General features: G+C 39.2%; 1 long non-coding RNA gene across 1 annotated transcript in view; it reads left to right on the top strand.

Annotated features, from left to right (window-relative positions):
* Window positions 1-25909, top strand: part of LOC131482686 (uncharacterized) — a 94849-nt gene that overhangs the window by 19299 nt on the left and 49641 nt on the right. Inside the window, exon 2 of the long non-coding RNA XR_009247236.1 lies at window positions 12726-12801. This is a non-coding gene — a long non-coding RNA (uncharacterized LOC131482686). The remainder of the gene's footprint in view (window positions 1-12725; window positions 12802-25909) is intronic.

The raw sequence follows: 25909 nt of genomic DNA, 5'->3' as shown, positions 1-25909 counted from the left end.
GCTAGATTTATGAAGTCTTTTTGAATTATCAATGTAAATAATAAATCAGATTTTTTGCTTTCCAGTTCTATAGCCCAACATCATTTTTATTTCTCTTTATGCTACATAAGACCTTCAGTGAAACAGAAAATATGATTGCAGTAGAAATCCTTGAATTATTCCTTAGTTTTAAAGGACCACTTCTATTGTCATCTGTTTAAAATTACATTCGCTCTAGATTTCTGTGAAAATGTCCCATTAAGCTTTTAAAGTTCACATACATTTCTAATTTACAGTGTGTTTACTTTTTTGGATTGAGTTGCAATTGGATTTTATCAAGTGCCTCCCTTCTGTTGACTAATTCTTCATGTACTAGGTAAGGGGTGAGCTCTTCCGTAGAACCCTGTTATCAACCTGAGAAATGTTCTCCAGGGCTTTTGATTTTTCCCTGTGTAATCTTGATTCATCCTGTAAGTCACAGGAAGGAGAACTGACCTGTTCTTGCATCTGAGTACTTGGTGTAAACTGCTTTCTCTTCTGTGGAAGACCTGGACACAAAATATCTCTTTTCACTGCAAACAATTTCAGTTCTTTTCTGTCCAAGACTGAAATCTTTGAAAAGTTGTGGGCTTCCTTTATTAGAAGAGAAGCTTTCCCATGAGACAAAGGCACCCCTGTGCATATTCTATTCTTAGTTGAAAGGTCAAGGAGCTAAGACACACTACCTTGAACTTCCAAGAAGTCATTCCATCTAGCTAAGAAGATTCTAGGCGTAGCTTCTTTGGGTGTCTCCAAGGTCTCATCACACAGTCTTAGAGTTGTGTGATGATCTGTTATCATGTAGATTTTGGTACAGAAGTCCTTTGTAGTTACAATTTTAAGCAGTTAAGCAAGTATTAGTGGTTAAATAAGACATAGCTGATACTTAGGGAAAAGGAAAATATTGAAGTGTATCAGTAACAATGAGCCCTACTTAGAAAAGCACATTTAGCAGTATTGGTTTTCCACTTAAGACATATTCCCTCAAGGATTTATTTTTTTCTCTTAGTTTTGAAATATTAAAAAAAATTTAATTCCATGCGCTGATTCACTCCCCAAGTAGCCACAATGACCAGAGCTAAGCTGATCTGAAGCCAGGAACCAGGAGCCTCTTGCAGGTCTCCCACGCAGGTGCAGGGTCCCACGGCATTGGGCCGTCCTCGACTGCTTTCCCAGGCCACAAGCAGGGAGCTGGATGGAAGTAGGGTGTGAGGACACAAACCGGCGCCCATATGGGATCCCAGTGTGTGTAAGGTGAAGACTTTAGCCGCTAGGCTACCACGCCAGGCCCAAAATACGAAATTTTAAAGTGAATGAAAAAGAATGCGATCTTTTGTACCTGCTAACATAAATTATTTTTAAGAGGTCGGTACACTGTCCGCATTCTTGCTTTCTTCTCTCAGCTTCCGAATTGATCACCTACAGGACATCCATGTTCTGTTTAACTCTGTTACGGAGGCAGTCTGCACTAATCATAGAAGGGAACAAGATTTCATGTTTAAGAAAAAAAAATTGTCATTGGCTACTCAACTGGATTAATGTAAGTAGGTCATTGTACTTAGCACCATTTAATTCTCTTAATAATCGTAGATGTGTTTAAAAGCTCAGTTTATAGCCTTTAAGACTGGAAGAAGAAATCAATATTCATTTAAAACCAAGGAAAGAGAAACTGTTTCTGGGTGAATTCAATGTCTGAGGAAGAGATTCACAAATCTATTTAAATGGAAAGATGAGCCATAGAGACTTAAAAGTAAATCAGAAGCTAACCAGCCATGGCTGTTTCATTATGTTTAAGTGAAGCACAATCTCTGGCAATTGTGTGCTATGATTAATATAATTTCCATGGCCTGCTTTTGTTTCCCTGCCAAACGTCTGCAGGAAAGGGAGCAGCTATCGAAATCTCCCTTTCACGGGTCTGTCTTTCATAAGTTTTGGGTTGCAAGACTTTTTACAAAATGAGTTCACATATTTATCTTACATTTATGGAACACCTAGTATTTGCTAGGTCAGTGCCTAAGAAGATGAGGCTGTGGATGAGGGGGGCTGTTCCCTGGGAGAAGAAATGCCAGTGGAGACTTTGTAATTCAGAGAGCACACTTTATCATTTGTGATCATGAAACAGTTCTGAAGTGCACCTAGTATGCACAAAGTGTGTTCAGCTATGACTGTGAGGAAGCTTCAAAATGTTAAAGATAAGTTGATGCAAAAATAATTCTGAAATCTGGAAATAGTCATTTCATTACACACATCTAAACAAAATCTTGAAGTATCTCTGATCATTGATTAAGGTGAATCATTCAGACTTGTATTGGTAGATCAATTCTAAATATGAAATAATAGTATATTAAATATGGGACATCTATTTTTAAGCTAATTATTAGGAATTTAAATTGTGATCTTTAATATGATGTCTAGAAGTTTATACCCTTTATGTCATAAGGAGTTTGCTTATTTATTTATTTACTATGAAGCCCAAAGATTTCATCAAAGATTAGTTGATTTGGATTCTCTGTCTTGTATATTGCTAGTTCACATTTTGTTTGGAATTCCTCTATACCAGATGTTGGCATACTTTTTGTATAAAGCATCACATGATGAGTAATGTAGGAATTTTATCCTTCCTCTACTCTATGACTGTAGTGGGAAAAGAGTCTAATGCAGAATGTGAATTAGTGAGTTCCCTTGTATCAAGAGGAAGGCTAGATTTACCCCATGGATCATGGAGTGATTCTAAGACCTCTTTCCCTTTTTGTCTTTATTTTTGGTCATGATATGTAAGAATTACTTATTTTATTTATTTGAGAGATTTTTCCATCCATGGTTCACTCCCTGAAGGCCTGGAGCTACTGAGCTGGGCTTTGAACAAGACAGTTACAACACCCCTTGCAATGCTGCTGTTTCCACGGGTGCTCTTCAGTCTGCTCCTAATTCCAGCCTTGTGCTGATGTGCGCCCTGGGAGGCAGTGAGTTAGCGTTCAGGCACTTGGCTCCCTGCCCCTCATCTGAGAGACCCAGACTGAGTTCTAGCTCCTGGCTTAGTCTCCCCACTAGTCCTGGCAGTTGTAGCATTTGGGAGAGTGAACCAGAGATGGTGTTTCTGTGTGTCTGTCTTTCACCTAAAACTAAATAAATAGCGATTTTAGAATCTGTCCTGTGTGTAATGGGCAGTGACACCTCCTAAAATTACCTTAATGTGTGGGTTGTTGTTGCTATTGCACTGTGACAATTTTGAACTGACCTTATTAATGTGCTTCATTTTTAGTGAATTTATGCCCTCATTTTAGGAAGATTTCTGTGTCCTTGAAATAGTGTCTATGAACATGATTTCATTTCCTTCCGTAAAGATGAACGCACAGTACCTTTTTGGCAATCCTGTGCTCTATGCTAAGAAGTTACATGCTTTCCAAAAATACAGAAATGTAAGCTCAATCATAAAAATATATAAACGCTTACATCAGTGTGATATTAGATACAGGTCTTGACCTTTGCGTAGTAAAAACTGATGCATGGCAGTAATGACTGTAGGCAAGCAAGTGCCAGGAGGAGTCCAGTGCGTGTCTAGACACTTGAGACCCACACCCCACTCCTTGGTTTCTGCATGAGCCTTGAGATCCTTTTCCTGTATCAACAGTGCCTTGAGGTCCCTGTGGACCCATGCAGAGGCTGAGCCTCTCTGGGTGTTTCCCTCCCCCTCAACCTCTTCTGGTTACCTGGTAACTTAGTCACCTCCTCCCCCTGCCTGCCTTGTCCATATCCATCTTGTGGTAGACTTGTGATAGTCTTGTAATAAACAGCTTCAGCATTTGGGTGAGTTACATAAGTTGTGGTGGGATACTCAGTGCCACCTGGCGAAGTACGTGACAGTTGCATTGATTGGCTAGGCTTATCGTGTGTAATAGATGCTTATATCCAATAGAGAAGATGTTACTACCCTGAGGCTTGTTTCCCTGGACCCGCCCTGTATAAGCTTGTGCTTGACTGCTAATACACGGACAAGTTCACCATAACTGTCTCTGGTACTTCTCTATTGAGGACAACAGCACCACAGCACATTACCTAGGTGGGTGGTCTATGGCCGTGACCCCCCACAATTCTCTTTAATAATCATTATTTTCTTTTAAAAAAAAAACTTTACCACTAAAGAGACTTCTATTTTCATTTTATTTTTAACATTTATTAGTGTGCCTAGATAATCATAAGTATATGGTCTATGCTATTATTTTTTATAACAAAACAATATTAACAAAAATATTTTGATATTGTTACCAAAGAATCTTTCCCAATTTTTTTACATTAAGAATTTTTATACTAAAAAAAAATTAACAGTTATTCTGGAAGATGTTTTTCCACAAATCTCTCCCAATTTCTGCTTTCTGCCATATTTATTTTCATGCATAGTTGTCATTTTTTTGAATTGAATCTTTCCCAGGAAACAATATCTTCCAAGATTTTATTTTCAGAATCAAGCCAAATTGAAGGTGTTTGTGTGTGTAAAATCATATATGTACACATATATCCAATCAGTAACATAAAGAATATTTTATTTATCTTTTTGTATTTTGAAGAATGAACATTCAAGTGTAAGTTTACTTGGCTTCATTCACCTGTTATACTTTACATTTCGGTAAGACATTTTAGAATTTTGTACACAGGTAACTTCATATTTTGTTGTTTCTCCCATGTTCACTTTTATGACAACATGTAATAATTATCTAGATGGAGTTTTTGTTTACCAGATGTGTTACTGTTTCCTAGTTTTGTCAGTTCTCATTTGGCAGAATGTTATGATTAATTGTTGGCTTTTTAAAAGAAATTTGTTTGAAAATCAGAGGTATAGAGTGAGAGGGAGAGACAGAGAAAGATCTTCCACCCCCAGATAGCTGCCAGTGGCCAGTGCCAGGCCAGGCTGAAGCCAGGTGCCAGGGGCCTCCTCCAGGTCTCCCAGGTCAGTGTGAGGGGCCCAATCTTCCACTCCTTTTCCCAGACCATTAGCAGGAAGCCTAACTGGAAGTGGAGCAAATGGCACCGTTAGCTGCTGTGCCACAATAACCAGCCTCTGTGATTAGTTTTTAATCTTCAAAGATCACAGATTTTCCAAGTGGTAGTGGAAATATTTTGCCATTTATTTATGTGGTTGAATTTTACAGTTGTCTTTGTGACTTAATCTATGAAGATGTTTTTGAATGCTTTTTAGATAATTAAACCTAAGTTCAACTTTTAGAACTCAGGCAATGTGGCATAAATATGTATTTTCATTTATGTTTTAACAGAAAATGGCGATACTTTAGATTTCATTGATAAATAGTAAATTTGTGCTCTTTTACATGGAAAGGGTTAAAACATCCTGGAAGAATCATTATAGGACACATTCTGAAAGCAAACAAAAAATCTCAATTCTTTCTTCAAATAGTGTAACAGATTTTCTTTTGTTCTTTTTTAAAAAATATATCTATTTTCATTTTGTTTGAAAAACAGAGGCAGAGAGAGATTTTCTATCTGTTTCACTCCCTGTGCCCACAAAACCCCAGGAACCCCTTCTGGGTCTCCTGAATGACAGAGATCTAAGTACTTGAGACATCACTGCTCCCTCCCCAGGCGTGCATTAGCAGGAAGCTGTGGTCAGGAGGGGACTGGGACCCAAGCACTCCAATATGGAAAGTGGTGTGCCAAGGCAGGGCATAACCACTGCTCCGAATGCCCACCCCAGAACAACCGTTTTTAACTTCACTGAGTACTAGATAACCTTCAAGATGGAATCTATCAGGAAAACCTAATAGCTTGTCTTTCTTCCTTCACATTAGGCAGTTTTTAAAAAGCACTTCTGTAGAAGTTATTCCCTGGAAAGCAATAAACGTGACTCTGTTTTGAAATGCCTTTCTGATGTCTTTGAAGTGACAAAATGAATAAAGTTGGTCTGAGAATCACATTGTTTTTTTTTTTTAAAAAAAAAGCATCTTAATACAAATTTTTGATTTGTGGATAATAAACTTGAACTCTGGTCTCCACATATTGTCAAAACTCTGAGGACAGAATTGCTCAGTTTTAGCCCAAAATCTACTGAAGGAATCCTTACATGATAAGTAAAACAGGGGAAACATTTCCTAGTCTGTTTCTTTCAAGTAAGGGACCTGTGTTCTTGATTTTTTTTCAAAAGAGACAGATTTAATACTGTGTAATGGTTTTATTATTTCTTACTATCACTTTAGAACAAGGACAAAGAGTTGTTTTCAGAGCATTGAATTCAGCTTTCATATCTTTTCAAATGAAGACAGTTGGCCATATTTGAGAATTTATTCTTGCATGACTGATTAGATTATGTGTTCCTCATTCATAAGCATATTCAGATATAGAGAGAATTGAAAGTGAAAATTAAAACATTTTGAGAATTTATAAAAATAGATATATTTTTGCATCTTGTGGAGTTATATCAGAATCTGCAGTTAAAATAAGAGCTAGAGAAATTCCCAGTTCTCCAATGTTCTCGCAGCTGCCACCAGCTCTCTGTGCCTCAGACATCCTTAGTGCTGTGTAATTTCTTTCATTTTTAGCACAAAACAATTATCATGCGTTTGGTTCAAATTTTGAAATTATCTTGTTTGTACTTTAACATACTCTGTTCTATTCAGTAGAACAGCAAGAGCAGAAAACGGTAAGAGAAATGAGGTTTGGAGAAACAGTACAAATAGTCTCCTTTCAGCAAACTGTTAAAGATAACAAAAGCTACAAGTAAACAAGTTATAATGAAAGGTCAGAAATATGTTCAAGCTGAAACATTTTCAGGAATGCCACTTGAATGTGCATTTTCTCCTGAAGGATATGAAACACACACACACATTTTCCAAGCCTTGTGACTTGTCATCAGTTCTCAGGACACAATTAAACTCTGGTCAAGTTCAAAGCTTTGAGCTTCCAAACCAATTCGTTGCTATCGAGTAAAGCTATAAGAATGAGTCCATATAATTTACCTTTGTAGATTTTGCTGAATGTTCAGGGTCCAGAGTTTTGAGACAAATTATTAAGTATCATAAGACACTGAGATGGTATAAGAACAGGACAAAGCTACATGCAGTGTGGTAGTGGGATGTTTAAATTGTGTTTGTACCAGGCTAAGAAAAGTCAAAATCGGATGGACACTCATATTTTGATTTTATGCCACTTTGTTAAATTAAGGGGAAAAGAGTCAAAAAGGAGAAGTGATACAGTTATGGTTGTTGGAACCAGCTTTTTGGCCCACAACCAGTACCCATGCAGAATTCAAGCAGGTAAAGCCACTGTCTGCGGTATTTCGCCATCCCATGTAGGAACCTGTTGGAGCCCCCTGGTGCTCCACTTCTGATCCAGCTGCCTGCTAATGCTCTGGGAAAGTAGCAGAGGATTATTCAGCTACTTGGCTCCCTGCACACATGTGAGAGACTCAGACGAGACTCCCAGATTCTAACTTTGGCTTGCCACAGACCTGGCCTTTGCAGGTATTTGTAGAGTAAAGCAGCGGATAGAAGATCTCTCTCCCCTCCCTCTGTGTAACTCTGGCCTTCAAGTAAATAAAATAAATCTTAAATTTAAAAAGGTTATGGGTTTTTATATCATAAGGCCAAATTCTAGGAACTTAAGTTGCAAGGTATATAGAAATTCTATTAGCACACGTAAGCAATGTGTGTCATTCTCTATATAGTGATTTCTTCTTTTTCATGTAAAAACACTTATTAGATGAAGCAGTGACGAAAAGTCAACAACAGCTAACAAATAGTGGGTACACTATTTGTGGTGTATACAGAATGTTGGGAAATACCATGAGCAGAATTGGGGTCCTCAATCATTTAGAAATCCAATGTGAAGTTCCCTGGAAAACCCTCGCAGCTTTTTGAGCACACGAGAATCGGTGTCCTTTGATGAGCACATTGTGTGACTCAGAAACTGAGAAGTAAGACTGAGCTCTAACCTAAAATCAAGATACCATAGGGAATATAGCTATCTTCTTTAACTTTGCATAGAAACACATCTTTGTGTTCTTAACTTACAGTACAATACTGTTACAGTGCAGGTGCTTTACCTTCTATATAGTCCATATCCCATCCAGTGATTACTCAACACACATAAAAGATTTTGGTTAGTCTAGTTTCCCAGAAGTTCAACAGCTTGAGAATTTAACACACATACAATGTCTCTTAAAACATTGTCTTTTATCACTTAGTTTCCCAAATTTTCCAGCAGAAATTTCTAGATTTTGATTCTTGAACTTCTTTGTTACATTGAGAGAGTAAGGAATAACTTTTGTTGTCACATCAGATAGCACTTTTTGTTGTGGAAGAACAGCCCTTAGCCGGTTTGCCATGCTTTTTCTCAGAGTGTAGCTCATGGACACAAGGGGTTTGAATGAATTCACAGTTTGCCTCCTTCTCTTCCCTCCTGCCCAGACTGTGTGAATCAATGAAGTTCATATGAGACTGTACAGACCTTACCTTTATCAAGTAAAGCCTGCTACCTAGCAATGTAGGGATGAGGTGCATTCTAGTATTCAAGAAACTTCAACACATCTAGCTTATGTGTTTAGATGTTATTGGCTGTATGAAGATGAAGGCAGCAAAATTAGGGAGCATAATGTGGATTACCACACACCAAAATTAAGTTATAGGAAACTTTTGGAGTTGTGAATGGAGTAAAATTCTAATACCTGTGTTTGTAAAGAAAAAGCAAGCTACCTAAATGAGTTCATGGGCACTGCCAATACAGCATTCCATTGCAACACAAAAGTACGTTTAAAAAATTATGGCTACACATGATTTACACAGTGTGTTTTTGTTTAGTAGAAACACATTGCTGGTATTCGGAATCTTACTCTAGCATCATTGTAAACAAACAAATCACAAAATACATTGAAGCAGACTTATACTTATTTTAAACTGACATTTATTAAATTCCTATTAAATTGCATAAGGTACATCTGTAAGAAAAGTTGCTAAATAATGAATTTACTCAAGTTGAATAAGAAGACAAAGGATTCTGTTAATTGTGACTTAGAAAATGTATAAACGCTTTCTGTAAAAATTGCATTGTCTTTTCTGTTAAGGTTATGTGCTTTTTGTTTTTTGCACATGGTACAACTAATACCCTCAAAGAGCTTTTCCAGCCTATTCTTTCTGTTTCTTACAACAGCTCTGTCTCATATGAGCCTCTTCAATGTTCTCAGATTTTCAGATTCAGAAACTCAAAAGAAGAGATTACTGTTTGTCTCCCTCAATAGCTCAACAGCTTCCACACCATTGAACACTTCTTTCTTCCCATAATCTTCTCCTGAGTTACTTGAGTCTAAACGAAATTCTCCACCTTTCGTGGAGCCTATTCTGTGTGTTGATCTTCCATCTGTCCTGTTTCTGCTTGATTTTCACCTCTGAGCAACCATAAACTTTCATTCTGCTCCAGTTCTTGCAGTACATGTGAGGCAGACCTGAGTATTCACTGCCACATTATCCCTTGCTACATGCCCGTAACATAAAATAGATTCCGGGTAGAAATATTTATGTGTGCCACAAACCCATCACAGTATGAATTGGAAATAGAGTCCATTTTCCCAGATGAAGTCTGAATCACAGGGAGGTGAGTCTCCACTGAGAAAGTGGGAGGGAACCCACAGAAGGATAAATGAGGTTGCCTCACACAGTGCCTGTTGCCAAGTTGTAGCTGGTAGGTACCTTTGTGTTAAACAGTGACAACCAAGTAGGACATAATGCTGCCAGGAGCTTTGAGCCTTTCATACTTCTGAAATAAAGCAAGAAAAAATGCTTTTTAAATAAATCAAAACCAGCTAACCCAATGGCTTCCTCACTCTGTCTTCTGCATGTATGCGTAGGTTACGTGTAGTTACGTGTGTCCTGCATTTGCTGTTTGTACTCCAAAACTGTCAGTATATTTCTGCAGCAGATCTTTGTAATTTAGATTAAATTGTAGATCTTTGCCTAAGGCAAAAAGAGTGTAAATTAACATGAAAATGTCTACTTTACATTGAAATGCCTTTAAAATCATTATTTAAATGATAGTTAATGTTTAATAATGATCAAATATTTTAAATCAACAACCCTAAATAACATTTTCTGAGAAGCAAATGCTAACAGAACAAAAACTACAGATTGAATGCTGGCTGAAATTCTTTGGTTATCCATATCAAAGTAAAAGTAAGATATTACATTAGAGGGCCATGAAATTTAATCAGTGGAGACGTGTTAGAATTTTCACAGGAAAAAAAATTGTAAGACATTATCATTTGTGGGGGACATAATTGTCTCTAGGGAATGTCTTTTTCTTAAGCTTTAATTTTTCTCAGTGAAGTCTCTTATTAATGTGTTTATCAGCCAAAGTTATAGAAAAATTAAACTTCTACAATGGGTAACAAAACTGCAGGAACAAGACTACTTTTAATTGGATTATTTCTATCTCTGTTAAGCTTTCCTCAAAAATAATTTAAAAACTCAGTGTTCACCCACACGATAAAACATTCAAGCAGAAATGGCAAGATAAATATAGGAGAGAAAAGGGGGCGGACTGCTATGTGACAGGACAAGTTGTCTGGAATATTTATTTGTTTTGCATTGTATGTAAGGTATTTCAAAGGATTATGAAAATGAGATGGAATCAAGATGAGTCCTTTCTTGTCACAGTAAATAATTTTTTAATGCAACAGCTAATTGAACTGTTTTTTCCCAGAGAAGGTCATGGACAGTATCAGCTAGCAGAACTCTTAGGGGAAAGTGTCATATTCATGCTGAAAATTAGGGAAAACATCCTGCTACATTTACTTTTTCAATTTGCAAAAGGAAATGGAAACATTTTTAAGCTGTTATTAAACCCTTGGCAAGGCTGTGTTCTCTAAAGTTACTTTTACTGATTTTGTCCATTATTCCCTTGCCTCGGTGAGGCAGCAACGTTAAGTCTTCTATTAGAGCCAGGTTCAGGACCTGGGAAAGCACCTGAGAACTGAAGGTCTGCCCTGATGTGTTCATGCTAGCTGGCAGAGTAAAGGCAGGATGCAGGCAGCGCCAGCCCTTCCACCCAGTCTGATCATCGGCTCTTCCCTGGTCTTCCTGGCACCGTGCCTCAGAAAGCCAGGGGGCAAGCTCACCGTTTCCCTGCACTTGGAAAACCATGTTGTTGACCCTTACAGCTCCACCCAAATGGTGTTCACACCATATTGGTACCTGCCCTACTTCTGGATTCATCTTCGGAATTGAGATGTTAGACCCCATTTGATTATTCCTAGATTAATCAAACCTCTCCAAGGAGAATTGTGTGAAGGAGCGGAGCCTGCCCAGGTACGCCTGGGGAAGTGGAAGGGAGATGGGCTTTCTCCCTGCTGTTGTATCTGCACCTTTCCTGTGTTGGTCTCTTCCTGTGATATTCTCCTTAGTCTCCTCGGAGAGTTAATACATGTTCCTACCATTGCCCATATCATACAAGGGGTCTTCAAAAAATTCCTAGGAGATGAATATCATGAAAAAAAACTATATGGATTTCAAAACTTTTTTCACCAAAACAAGCTTACATTTTAATTTTGCTTTTCCACAAATGTTTAAATGGCATTTTTTTGCTTACCTATTTTTAATACAAAGACAATAGGCTTCACATATTTCATAAACATAATTCTAAGAAAATAACAGCACTTCCCTGCTTTTCTCCCTCCCCGCACATCTCCTTCCTTTTTCCTTTAATTTTTGTAATAACATAATTTCAATTTACTACATAATAGCAGGCTTAAGTTAGCAACAGTGATAATATTCAACACGTCAAAAGTGGAGAGATCTTTGTTCCACAGGAGTATACACAAGGGTTAAAAACAACAAGCAAATTATAACATGTCAATTTTGTTCTTATACATTGTTTTGTATCCTGTCAAGTGTCAGTTAATGAACATCTAGTTTGATCAGATATCTTAGCTACTGTAAATTGAACTCCAATAAACATGGATGCACAATTTTCACTCCTTGGAGTAAATTCCCAGGAGTGGGGTGGCTGGGTCATATGGTGGGTTTTTATAGGACTTTGATATATGTGTTGAGCGGGAGCAAGAACAAACCCCTATCTACTGTTTCACTCCCCCAAATATCCTTAACAGCTAGGGCTAGGTCAGGCCCAAGCCAGTGGCTGCATCTCAATCCAGGCCCCTTATGTGAATGTGAGACCCAACTATTTGAGCTATAATCTGCTGTTTTCCAGGATGCAACTTAGAAATTAACTAGAACCAGGAGCAGAAGTGGAACATCATATAGAATGCAAACCTTCAAAGCAGCATTGCCATTGCTAGGCTAAATGCTCACTGCTAAGTCTCCTTTAATTTGTAATTTGTGATCAGTGATTCTAATTCATTTTTTATATTCCTAATGCTTTCCCAGTGCATGAATTAGATTACCATGTGGTAGAGATTGATGGATTCTTTTGAGCTAAATAAAGGTCACATGATGTTTATAAAAAGAATTTGAGATTTTACTCAGTTGTGGCATGGGTGATTCAGCTGCATTGTTGTGTTACATTCTTGGCAGTTGTGGAATTGCCACTCTAAATATGTGGCCTGGAGCAAATGTGGTTTTGTTGATACTATGTTCTGTCTGCTAAATTGTCATGTTAATACAAAATTGTTTAAATATCTATAATTAAAGTAAATTTCTGATTAATTGCCAACAGGAATCAAGGCAGTGGTATAATATAAGTTTCTCTTTTAGGCTATACCCTGAAGACTTGATGCTTGGTGGCATAAACTTAATAATTCATGTGAAAGAAAAAAAAAGCTTCATGTAGGTGAGTCTTGAATTTTTTTTTTGAAAACTAGATCTTGTATAATTCTACGTAAAAGTTTCCATTTGAAAAAGTTAGAACAGTAAATGCAAATATAGTTGTATTGGAAAAATGTCAAGATGCCTATCTGTGTCTAAACATTTATTCCAAGAACTGAAGTGATTGGAGTTTGTGCCTCAGCATCATTCCACTGGGCATGTGCAATGAGCACTAGTTAGAGTGTTATTCAGCCATCGTTTATCGCAAGTCAGCTGTAACTTGGCTCTGTGCTGTGCAAGTTCTGAGAAAAATAGCAATGAATTCTAAGCCATACTGCTAATTATGTGGACTTGCAAGGGAATTAGGTAAAACATTTGGATAACCAAAAAAATGAAAGAGAGTACAAGTACTCAGCAAAAATCTTGAGGATTTAGGCAGATAGACTCGAGTTGAACCTGAGCATTCCAGGGTTGTTTCATAGAGGGTGGATGCTTGTCTAGATCTTGGTTGATGGATAGAATTTGAATAATTAAAAGAGAAACTAGAGATTAGTAAAGGATCCCTCTAGAAAGAGAGGAAACAGGGCTGGAGCCAAAGCATGAGAGCAAGCAGGTGGTTGGTTCAAGATAATGTTTATTTCATCGGAGCCATGAATTAAGACATTACTCTGTGATCATTCCGGTTGAAAATAAAACAAGTGATTCTGAAAAGAAAGCCTATTTATTGCTATACTAAGTGTCTGATCCACAGTAGTGAGGAGGAATAAAGAATCTAGGCTGTACCCTACAGACGTGCAACAGACCTGACACCTCTGCTTGTGACTGTTGTGTACATCGGATCAGGAAAGTGACCAAAGTGGTGATTTTTTTTTTTAAGATTTGCCTATTTATTTGAAAATCAGAGAGAGAAAAAGAGAATTTTCTTCCACTGGTTCACTCCCTAAGAGGCCACAACAACCAAAGCTAAGCCAGCCTGAAACCAGGAGTTCCTGCCAGATCTCCCAAGTGGGTACAGGGGCACAAGGTCTGGTGCCATGTTCCACTGCTTTCCCAGTTGCATTACCAGGGAGCTGGGGTTGGAAGTGGAGCAGCTGGAACTCGAACGGGTGCCCACATGGGATGCCTACCACAGGCAGTGGCTTTATACACTATGCCACAATTCTGGCTATTGACTATTGGACAACATGTAAGAGAAGTGGACAGTTGTACTAATAATATAGGAATAGAAATGATATGACTTGTCAGGAGACAGTAAATCAATTTTGCCTTATTTCTAAGATTTACTTCTATTGGAAAGACAGAGTTACATAGAGAGGAAAGACAGGGAGAAATCTTTCATCCACTGCCTCACTCTCCAAATGGCCACAACAGTCAGAGTGGAGCCTGCTTTGTCCAATGCCAGGAGCCTCTTCCAGGTCCCCCACGTGGGGCAAGGCTGCAAGGACCTGGGGCCAGCTCCATTAACAGAGAGCTGAGTCAGAATTGGAATAGCCAGGGCACAAACCACATGGAATGCTGGCCCTGCAGACAGAGGTCTAGCCTTCTGTATCACCATGCTGGCCCCATGGTTTTCTATTTTTATATGGTGGCATACTGTAGGTGAAGAGAAGGGAAGTATACTTTTGCAGGTACTTAAAATACCCTTTTAAGTATATTTTATATGCCTTCATATCATTCCAGACTTCTCAGTGGAAAAGGCAGTTCACAAAATGGTTAACTTTCTAAGACGCAGCTTGCCCAACGGGATTAACAAAAGCACCTAGGAATCCAAAGTTAGAAACGAAGGTGAAGTTTAAATGAACCAGGAGAACAGTTGAATTAAATCCACGTATCGCTCTTGTGAACCTAATGAGCTTACATTGAAGTGTTCTTTGATTCGCTCCAGCAGTCCAAAATTGCCTAAGCATTCAGCTCAGCAGTAATTTTATTTGAAATTGCTTGGACTCTGTATGTGCTGAATGGCTGTGCTTGTACTTTTATGTGTTTGAAATTAACAAAGATGACCTTCCTGGATATGCAAGAGGTTAGCACTCTATTTAAACTTACTTTTAAAGAAGGAATTTCTTATTTCTAGTCAAGCTGTGGAGCCTTACCATGGTTTACCATGGTTGTGTGTTATTCGGGTCTTGCCTGTTTCGTGTTAAGATATGTCATTAGAAAATCCAGTTTCCAGCTCCTTGCTTGTTAAAGCTTTGGCAGGGTACCTCCACCACATGAATAACAAAGTGATTGTTGCCTAAATCCTACTAAGCTCCTCAGGCCCCAGGAGACTGCATGAACTCTTCACAGGGCACACTTAATATTTAGTTATCATTTTACCTGGGAAAACAAGGGTAGATTTCTGAAACTTCTGTTATGTTTCAGCAGATTGTAGGGTAGAATTCTACAATGTTGGTCATTCAGTGTGTCTTAAAAGTGTTGGTGGGGCCTGGTGAGGAAGCCTAGTGGCTAAAGTCCCAGCCTTGCATGCACCAGGATTCCATATGGGTGCCAGCTTGTGTCCTGGCTGCTCCACTTCCCATCTAGCTCCCTGCTTGTGGCCTGAGAAAGCAGTGGAGGATGGCCCAAAGCCTTGGGACTCTGCACACATATGACAGACCTGGAGGAAGCTCCTGGCTCCTGGCTTCGGATCGGCTCAGCTCTAGCCATTGAGGCCACCTGGGGAGTGAACCAGTGGATGGAAGATCTTCCCTTCTGTCTCTCCTTCTTATTGTAAATCTAACTTTCCAATAAAAGATAAATATCTTTTTAAAAAGGTGTTGGTCACCCTCTTTAGAATTTAGAATTTTTAAACACACGAGGAATAGCCGTCTTGTCTGAGAGGTTTATTTTCATCCACTGAGTTATCCAGGAGAACTGCTAGTGTCTTCTAAAGCTGAGGATTTTGCTTCAAATTTTTAGTCCTTCCAATGCCTGGAGAGAAAATTCTTAGCCTCAGTTTCCACACACAAAGCCATTTGATTGGTACAGGTCAGAATGTGTATTTTTGGCAAGAGCATGCAGCAGTGCAACATACTAAGGTGTCAGACACATTTGAATGGGATATCTGCTTGATAAAAATCATCCCCAGAATTTTTGCTATGGGTGCTCAGAGGCAGAATAAGTTAATGAGTAACAACAAAAAAACCCACATTATTTTAGTTCTCAAGCATAAATCAATTGTTACGGATACAGAATATAAAGATGCAATCTTCAGAGTACTTATACTCAAATAATTAGAGCCAAGGAAGGAGTAGCATTTTAAAGAAGGCTTCTTGGAGGCAGGGAATTCAGAGGCCAAGAGGGTGGGGACAAACCAGGGAGCTTGATGAAAACACAAGAGTCTTGAATCCATGGTCTGGCACAGCTGGCAGTACTGGAGAGTAGCAGTACATACAGTGGGGCTGCAATAAGAGAGAGGAATGATGAAAAGTCGTTTTTAGCTTGCAGTTCCTTTGGATGTGTGCGGGAAGCCATGCAGTTAGGGCGGAGAACATGGAGGTGTGACAAGCACAGCTCCTTGGTTAGCAAGGCTATGAGGAGTTTCTTGCGGCGTGGCAAGGCCCAGCAGAATGTGTCTCTAATCACCTCATTGCTGCCTCACCCCATTGTGGGGACACTCCATCACCTCTGATACTTCATGGAATTTTCTTGAGGGTGTTTTTCTGTAAATGTGAAATGATTTTTGTAACTGGAAACTGATTTTATAAATCATGTTATGGTGCAAGTGTCTTTAGCAACTGAAGACAATGAGACACAGCTAAAACCATACAGTAGCACAATTGAACCTATATTGTTCCCAAATGTCTTTCTGTGCACCCACCTTTGTCCTGGAACTTGCCCTAAGATGTATAATGTTCTCCCTAAGAAGTGGTTTGAAAATATCGTGGAACAGATGGCAGACATGGAAGCACAGAGAGTTTGTTTACCACGTAACCTTGAACTGTTCCGACACATGAAATGACACATTTTGGCTTCCCACCATGTAAAGCATTAAGTACTTGGGACATCTTCTAAAGGGAGACAAATGTGAGCCCCCAGAGGAAAATGGTTTCAGACTTCTACCTTATATTGGCACTTATATTTAGGGAAAAAAAATAGTTTTTTCCCTTCAGCCTCAGTGGAAGTAGAAATGGTGCTCAGAGTAACAGTGAGGAAATATTTGAGAGCTTGAGAAGTGAGGAGTCCCCATGAGATCAAATCTTGTCCCTAGAGCAGTTTGATCAGGCACTTCTGTGTTGGGGGACTTTACTGAGATGTCTCTGCATCTGCACTGTTTTCAGGTAATTGTTCTAGTGTTTACTCATTGCGCAACAAGTAGCTGGTACTCGCTTTAGAGGACCTGGATGTGAAAATTGTCTAACAGTGTAGCTAAAGTGGATAGAGTATGTGAGACACATGGGTTGCTATTTAGTGCTTTTGTGCTGAGGACATAAATTTAAATTTAAAGAGTCTTTAAATGGACTCTTAACAGTAACAAGAACTTAACTCTTTTTGGAGTAAACATCAGTATCATTCAAAAGTCAACACACTCTGTGTTCCATCCAGCAAAAGCAGTTACTAGTTCTTCATGTGCCAAGTGAAATTTTCATCAGTGGTTCTTTTTTTTTTTTTTTTTTTAAAGATTTATTTTTATTGCAAAGTCAGATATACAGAGAGGAGGAGAGACAGAGAGGAAGATCTTCCGTCCGATGATGCACTCCCCAAGTGAGCCGCAACGGGCCGATGCGCGCCGATCCGATGCCGGGAACCTGGAACCTCTTCCGGGTCTCCCACACGGGTGCAGGGTCCCAATGCATTGGGCCGTCCTCGACTGCTTTCCCAGGCCACAAGCAGGGAGCTGGATGGGAAGTGAAGCTGCCGGGATTAGAACCGGTGCCCATATGGGATCCCGGGGCTTTCAAGGCGAGGACTTTAGCCGCTAGGCCACGCCGCCGGGCCCTCATCAGTGGTTCTTAACTCTGAGTTGTCTGGTCAGGGCCCGCAGAGTCCAAATCAGGGGAAGTGACTTCTTGTTCTGGGTGGGAACAGGGAAAGAATCATTTTTCCAATCCCAAGAATATGCAGAATCCCAGGCTCTGGGAGAATTGTACCATAAAATTCAAAATTCAGAGTAACAATTAAAAAAAACACTTAAAAAATACTCTAGAATTTCCTAGAAAATGTTAACGAGTATAAATACACAAAAATGTGGTCTTTATTTTCTTTATTTATCTGTTATACTCCAAGGTTTTTTAAATCTAGATTGTTAAGTTTGAATTAACTTTTTCAAGTGTGTTTTTCCTCCATTTTCTTTGAACAAGGCATTGACTACAATCAGACTTTACTTAATTATGAAGTAGAAAATCTCAGAACTTACAATTAAACAAACAAACCAAAAATCTTCAGGTGGACAGGGTTTCTAAGGTGTTATCAGGTGATGTCCCACATCACTGGGTGCTGATGTAAAGTTTGACAGCAAGGAGTGGAACCAAAATTAATTAATTAATTGAGACATTTGTCCACCTACCTTCCTCCATGCGTAAACCCTCTCCACCTTAATTGAAGACCCACATGGACATGCATCCCCTTAAATAATGTAAACAATTTTGGAAATAAAATTTTTTAAATCCTGAAAAAAAAATACAGAAGACATAGCATCACCTCTGGATTCTTCCAGAGCTGGGTTCAAGGCCTGGATTCGCTATTGTGACATTACAAATGACAGAAAACACAATGTAAGCTAAATAAGCAGATAAGTAAAAATGTCTTCATTCATGTAAGTTTTATTTTATTTATTCTTCAGTTTGAAAAGCAGGGGGTTGGGTGATGATAGAGAGACTCCTTTTGTAGGCTCACGCCCCAAATGTCTACAACAGTTAAGGCTGGACCAGGCTGAAGTGGGGAGCCAGGAGTTTGTTTCACACCTTCAATGTGAGTGGCAAGCACCTGGGTCCTCTTCTGCTACCCTCCCAGGAGTATTAGCTGGAAGCTAGGTGGGACCTGGAGCAGCTGAGACTCAAGCTAACACTCTAATGTGAGATGCCAGTTTGGCAAACAGAGGCTGAATCTATTGCACCGTGATGTTAGCCCCCATATCATTTTAAAAATATGTTTTATTTAAGAAGTTTCAGTATACATATAAACTTGCACATAATTATGAAGTAGCACATATGTGGCTGTGTACACATATACTGCATAATGGCAAATCATGATAAATGTTTCTAACTCTTCACACATTCAGCATTCCTTTGGTCCTATGGTCATATCATCTTAAAAGTTCTATGGCAGTCTAGATTCCAGCAGAGCTGCATTCAGAATCTCTGTTGTCAAAATGGAATTTATCTCCGTTTTGTACCATGATTTTCTCAGTTCCATGCTGTGACTTTGTTTGGTGTAAAATGAATGTAGCTCCCAGCATCTCAAGTTACATTTCAGCCACAAAAACCAGTGACTTGTAGAACAGAACTTGAAAAGCACATGACTTGAAAAAACTGAGAATCATTATTGTAGGCAAGATAAGTTTATTCTTGGTATTAAAAAAAATGCCATTTCCTTCCTTAGTATCATTTACTACTAAGTGTGCAACGTTAGGCAACTTATGTCTACATCCAAACCTCGATTTCAGTTGTAAAATACAAGCTCTAAAGCTCTTGATAAGGATACATGGCAAAAAAAAAAAAAAAAGAGTGAGGAATGCTACAAAATTGATCCAGACAGATCCGAGAGTCAGAGAATAGGGCCCTGACCGGGCGCTGCATTCCAGAGGAACTGCGGGGCCGTTAAAGCAGAGCCACATTTTTTCATGGCAAAAAAAAATTATATTTGCAAGTTTGTGGAATAATTCAGCTTCTCAGAGACGTTACAACAGCAGTTATGAAGGATGTAGTGTGTTTGGGAAAGGAAAAGAAAAAAAGATGAAAATCCATATTCTGGGTGTGTGGAGATTGCATCGTTCGTCACCGACAGAGGAACAGGAGAGTGAAGGACAAAAACACCGCTTCACGCGTAGGCATCATTTGGATACAGAAAAGTGATGAGATGTTCCTGCTTCCGTCTGACTGATGGCTCCACGTCTACCTTTTGGGCTGGATGACGATCCTGATGAGGAGATGGGCGGGGCAGAGAAAGGAAGCAGAGGGAAGAGATGTGATTGGCAGGGATAGGAGCAGGAAGGGAGCAAGCAAAAAGATGACATAAATTCATAGATAGGTACACGATTCCACACTGGCAAGTAAGGCAGACTTCTCATGTGTTGGGGAACATGCTAATGACTTCATATAGCTTTCAGTATAATTTAAAGTAGGGAAATAAGTGTTTTTGTTTTGCTTCATTTTACTTGTAACAAAGACAGAGAGAGAGAGAGATCTTTAACCTGTTGATTCATTCTGTAAGCACCCATAGCAATCAGTGCTTAGCCACACCAAATCCAGCAGCCCAAAATTCAGTCCGAATTAGTGGCAAAGATGCAAATCCTTGAGCCATCACCTACAACCTCCAAACATACATGTTAGCAAGAAACTGGCTCAGAAGCGGAGGAGTAGGAAGGTTGAACCAAATGCTGTAATGGCAGGGAGGCGAAGATCTCAACAAGGGAGTTCGTGCCAATACCAAGTGCCCACTCCTGGGCAGCTAGATGTACTGATATAAGCAGCATAGAGCAAATTGGAACTGATAATTATCAAGAATAACTTAAGGACCAACGTGATGGCTCAACTGGCTAATCCTCCACTTCAAGTGCAGGCATCCCCCGTATCAGCACCAGTTCGTGCCTCAACTGCTGCACTTCCCCTCCAGCTCCTTGCCTGTGTTCTGGGAAAGCAGTAGAGGACAGCCCAAGTTTTTGCCTTTTGGACACTGTCACTGTACAAGACTCATCCACCTTTGTGGCATTGCCCCCCAAAAAATCGTTTCTGGACCCGGCACAATAGCCTAGCAGCTGAAATCTTTGCCTTCTACATACCAGAATCCCCTTCTTTCTGTATTAACCTTTATAGATTCTGATCCCTTGTGTGCTAAGCTCTGTCCCAGGGCTGACTATGCCCCATAGACTCTAGTTGCTCCAGGGCTGGGCTTCTCTCACCTTGTACTTTGCGTCTATTCTGACATGCCAGAGTATTTCCTTCAGTGCCTTTAATACATTCTCAGCTTCTGAATGCCTGTACCTGACCAAAAGGGGTGTTCTCTTAACTTCTGCATGAATAGATGGCTAAACTCATGGTGAAGTCACCAAGTTCTGCTTGTTGAGTTCCAGTGCTGTTGCAAAGCTTGTGACCCTGACCCTTGGCCAAGTGGTCTATACAATGCTCCTGTCCCCTCCCCTGCCAGTGTTTCTCTGTTTTGCAATCAGACTCTGCCTGTGGCTGTTGGCTTTTCATAGAATTTCTTGCCTTTCCCCTCAGTTGTGGTTGATTGCTCCTTTGTGCTAACATGGGTATGCAGGACCATAAATTTTCTCCCCAGGGCAGGGGGCTTTTGTTTATCACCTTGTCTAGAAGCTGGGAGCTGTATCTGGGATCTGGGTTCTGGGTTCAGGAAGTTTTGAATCCTTTCCCGAGAACCTCATGCTTTTATATTGTATTAAATCAGGGTCCAGAAAGGCAGTTGGTGTTTGACGCCCAGCCAGCGTAACAGTTGACAATGGTTTGTGCACCTACATCATGAAGAGGGCACTTGCCAACCTCCTCCTGCTTTGCAAGCAGAGGCTAGAGGCCCGTGGGAAAGAGCTCTCCAGTGAGCATGGCCTCCACTGCTGCTTGAACCTCTGAATTATTCTAAACTGATCTGCTAGGCCTGATTAGTTGCCTACTTATTGTAGAGCTGTAAAGCCTCAATTCACAGTAGTCTTTTGCAAAGGATCTGATGACAGCTTTGAATGCATAGGGAATTTAGGCTTCTCATGCCCTTGAGCTCAAAGATGACTGCATGGCTCACTCCACAGCAATACAGCATAAGTCATCAGCTTTCAAAGTTTATAGCAATTTTTTCCCTGAGAAATGTTAAACAGAATACCAAAAATCAGGGGAAAGTGCAGTTTTGCTGTTGTTATTTAGCTCCAAAGGATCAAATATATGTCTGTTTAACAAAAAGTCAAGCAAGAGGGGCCAGCACTGTGGTGCAGTGGGTAAAGTCTCCACCGCTGATGCTCGCATGCCATATGAGTGCATTTCATGTCCCAGAAACTCCACCTCTAATCCAACTCCCTGCTTATGGACTTGGGCCCATGCTGCTTATGTGGGAGATCTTGGCTCCTGATCTCTCTGTATGTAATCTGACTTTTAAAATAAAATAAAATCTGTGAAAATGATAATGTTGGAATTCATGAACACAGCCCTCCAATTTGGAAGCTTGTCAATGGTTAAAGCTAATTCATGTGTACATCCAAATCTCATTTACATGAGCAAGTAGGTGGTTCCTGAAAAATGTTTTTTAATAGTCTGTCTTGAAGTATGAGAATAATCTCAGCTAAGTAGAATTGGCAAGAAAATATTTTCTCCTTGAAAATTCTGTGTGTGTATGTGTGCAGGTATGAAAAAAAATGATTAAGATTTCTTTTTTAAAAAGTTGTATTTTTTATTGGAAATGCAGATTTGCAGAGAGGAAAGACGGATCTTCCATCTGCTGGTTCACTCCACAAGTGGCTGCATGATCAGAGCTGAGCCAATCTGAAGCCACAGCCAGGAGCTTCTGCCAGCTCTCCCACGCAGGTGCAGGGTCCCAAGGCTAATGACCGTCTTCTACTACTTTCCCAGGCTACAAGAGGAAGCTGGATGGGAAGTGGAGCAGACGGGACACAAACTGGCACTCATATGAGATCCCAGCGCTTGAAAGATTGGCAAATTGAGTCATTGCACCAGGCCTGGGATAAGATTTCTATTCAGATCTTCAGCATGCAAAAATATACTACATACATCAATTGTATTTTGAAGTACATTTTAATAGTGTGAAAATTCTTAGTGAAATTTTAATTACATGTTGTGAAATCTTGAACTAGAAAGTCAAGATATGCTTGAATAATTAGTTTAGAGAATGTTATGCTTAAAATATTAAAATTTAAAAATACATGTAATTTATAATTAGCATTTTAAGATAAATATATTCATTCCCACTTTCAACTAAATATGGCAGATGATGCCCACTACCTCATTTGATCCCATATTTTCTTCCAAATTAATACATTAGTTATCATTTTAGGTTGTTCAAGTTCTTTCCAAGCTATTCAGCTTCAAAATTCCACCTAAAATAATTATCTTTTGAGAGATTAAATATCAAAACTTTGGTGAGATCATATACTTTTTTAGCACAGTTAAATTAATCTAAAGCAGTTTATTGAAGAAGAAATTCTCAAAATGAAAAATTCTTTTTTTTTTTTGGTTGCATGAAAATCTTGTTAGATGTAACAAAACTATAGAATGATCTTGCTGCTACCTGGGACATTTCTATTACAGTGACAGCTTTATTCGTGGAATGCATATCTCATTTTCCAAATTCATTGCTCTAAAGTCAATCACTACAAAAATAAGAACATTTGAAACTCCACAATACACCCTGGCTGGCACCTATCAAGTATAAAGTGATTAGCATTCCAACGTATTTGCTACCCAACAAAAGCTTCTGGATAGATGGATGTGTAAATTGAACAAACTATCAGTCTCATCTCATTAAGAATAGCATTTTGACAATATCTTTGCCAAGCCCTTTGTTTTAATAAAAAATGGCTTACGATTTGTGACAGATGAAATCCACTGGATTGTTTGCAGTGCTCTCCCTAGGGCCCTGTGTCTCTTGGATACCAGCTGAACCTCATTTCCCTTCCATTTCGGATTATACATTTGGAGCACCATGTAATAGCCTTGGCTATATGAACAGTAGCTGAATGATTCCAGAACTATTCCAGCCATTGCTTTCAGCTTTAATTCCCTTTGATTGTGTTGACAAGATCCAGCTGTGAGTTTGATTATTAATGCTTATTAAAGTCTTGGTGCTTACAACATCATTTCAGCAAAAGTAATCAGAACTTGTATTTTAACTAAACAGATTATAATTTTAAATTATTAAAATTACCTTATAAAGTAATATTTTAAAAAGTGTGATGCCACTTTTAGATCAAATGAAAAGATAAGATTTCTGACCACAGTAAATAGAAAGGACAATAACTTTGTATATTCTAACGTCACAGTTTTACTCATAGATTTAGAAACACAACTTTAAAGCTGTTTCACCTGATTTCATGATTATATGTATCAGTCACTAATATCAAATACATGTTTGTATGCATTCTTTTGTATGTTTGCCACTAGGCCCCATTATTTAGCTTGGCCTGTTATTCTTTGATTTCTGGATGATAGCCATTCTGATTGAAGTGAGATGAAGTCCTGTTTTGGTCTTTATTCATGTTTCCCTGATAGGTAGTGATCCTGAGCATTTTTTCATGTGTCTGTTGACCATTTGTGTTTCATTCTTTTAAAAATGTCTGTTCAGGGCCCGGTGCGATAGCGTAGTGACTAAAGTCCTCACCTTGAATGCACTCGGATCCCACATGGGTGCTGGTTCTAGTCCCAGCAGCTCCACTTCCCATCCCAACTCCCTGCTTGTGGCCTAGGAAAGCAGTTGAGGACAGCCCAAAGCCTTGGGATCCTGCACCCACGTGGGACACCCAGAAGAGCTCCTGGCTCCTGACTTCGGATTGGCTCACCTTCAGCCGTTGTGATCACGTGGGGAGTGACTCATTGGACAGAAGATCTTCCTCTCTGTCTTTCCTCCTCTCTGTATATCTGCCTTTCCAATAAAAATAAGTAAGTCTAAAAAAAAATGTCTGTTCAGACCCAGCACAATGGCTCAAGATTAAATCCTAACCTTGCAAGCGCCGGGATCCCATATGGGTGCTGGTTTGTGTCCTGACTACTCCACTTCCCTTCCAACTCCCTGATTATAACCTAGGAAAGCAGTCAAGGGTGGCCCAAAGTCTTGGGACCCTGCACCCATGTTGGAGACCTGAAAGAAGCTCCTGGCTCCTGGCTTCAGATTGACTCAACTCCAGCCATTGCAACCATTTGGGAAGTGAACCAGCAGTTGGAAGATCTTTCTCCCTGACTCTTGTTCTCCATAAATCTGATAGTTTTATAAAAATAAGTAAATCTTAAGAAAAATGCTTGTTCAAGTCCTTTGCCCATTTCTTACCTGTATTGTTTGTTTTGCTGTGTTGAATGTCTTGAATTTCATATATATCATGTTTATTAGTTCTTTATCGGTATATTTTTGCAAATATTTTCTCCCATTCTCTCATTTGTCTCTGTGTCACTGAGTATTTTCTTTGCTGTGCAGGAGCTTCCTATCTTGATGTGAACTGATTTGTCCATTGGTACTTTTCGTGCCTGTGCTTCTGGAATCTCATCCGAGAAGTCTCTGCCTTTGCCACTGTCTTGCAGTGTTTGCCCTGTTTTGCGCTAGTAATCTCAGATGGCTTGAAACCAGTCTTACATTTTGATCCTTGATCTTTTGTGAGTTGATTTTTCTATAAGGTGTAAACGTATGAGTCTTATTTCATGCTTCTGCATACAGAAATCCAATTTTGCCAACATTGTTGAAGAGACTGTCCTTTCTCCAGGAATTGATTTTAGCTTATTTGTTAAAGATTAGTTAGTTGTAGATGTGAGGATTAATTTCAGGGGCATTTAGTCTATTCTTTTGGTTGGCATATCTATTCTTGTGCCAGTAATAGACTGTGTGCCTTATAATTTGCCTCTGATTCCTTAAAATCTGAGATTGTGATGACTCCAACTTTATTTTGATTTGGAATTGCTTTAGCTAATTGGTATCTCTAGTGATTTCGTATCACTTTTAAGAGTATTTTTTCCAAATCTGAAAAAAAATGTTGTTGATATTTTATTTGGAATTTTAATGAATCTAAATTGCTTGGGGTAGTATGGACGCACTGATGTTACTAATTCTTACAATGCTTGAGCACAGAAAGTTGTTCCATTGTGTATGTGTGCACATGCATGCGTGTACGTGTATCATCTACTGCTTCCCTTAATGTTTTGCCATTTTTGTTGTAGAAAATTTTCACATCCTTAGTTAAATTTATCCCAAGCTGTTTAAGTCTTTTTGAAGTTATTATTGAATCAAATTGATGTTACAAGTTGTTTTTCAGACTTGACATTGTGTATTTATAC

This window comes from Ochotona princeps, chromosome 19 (genome assembly GCF_030435755.1).
Source record: "Ochotona princeps isolate mOchPri1 chromosome 19, mOchPri1.hap1, whole genome shotgun sequence".
In the NCBI taxonomy this organism is placed as follows: Eukaryota; Metazoa; Chordata; class Mammalia; order Lagomorpha; family Ochotonidae; genus Ochotona; species Ochotona princeps.
This window is presented reverse-complemented; position numbering and strand designations above follow the sequence as displayed.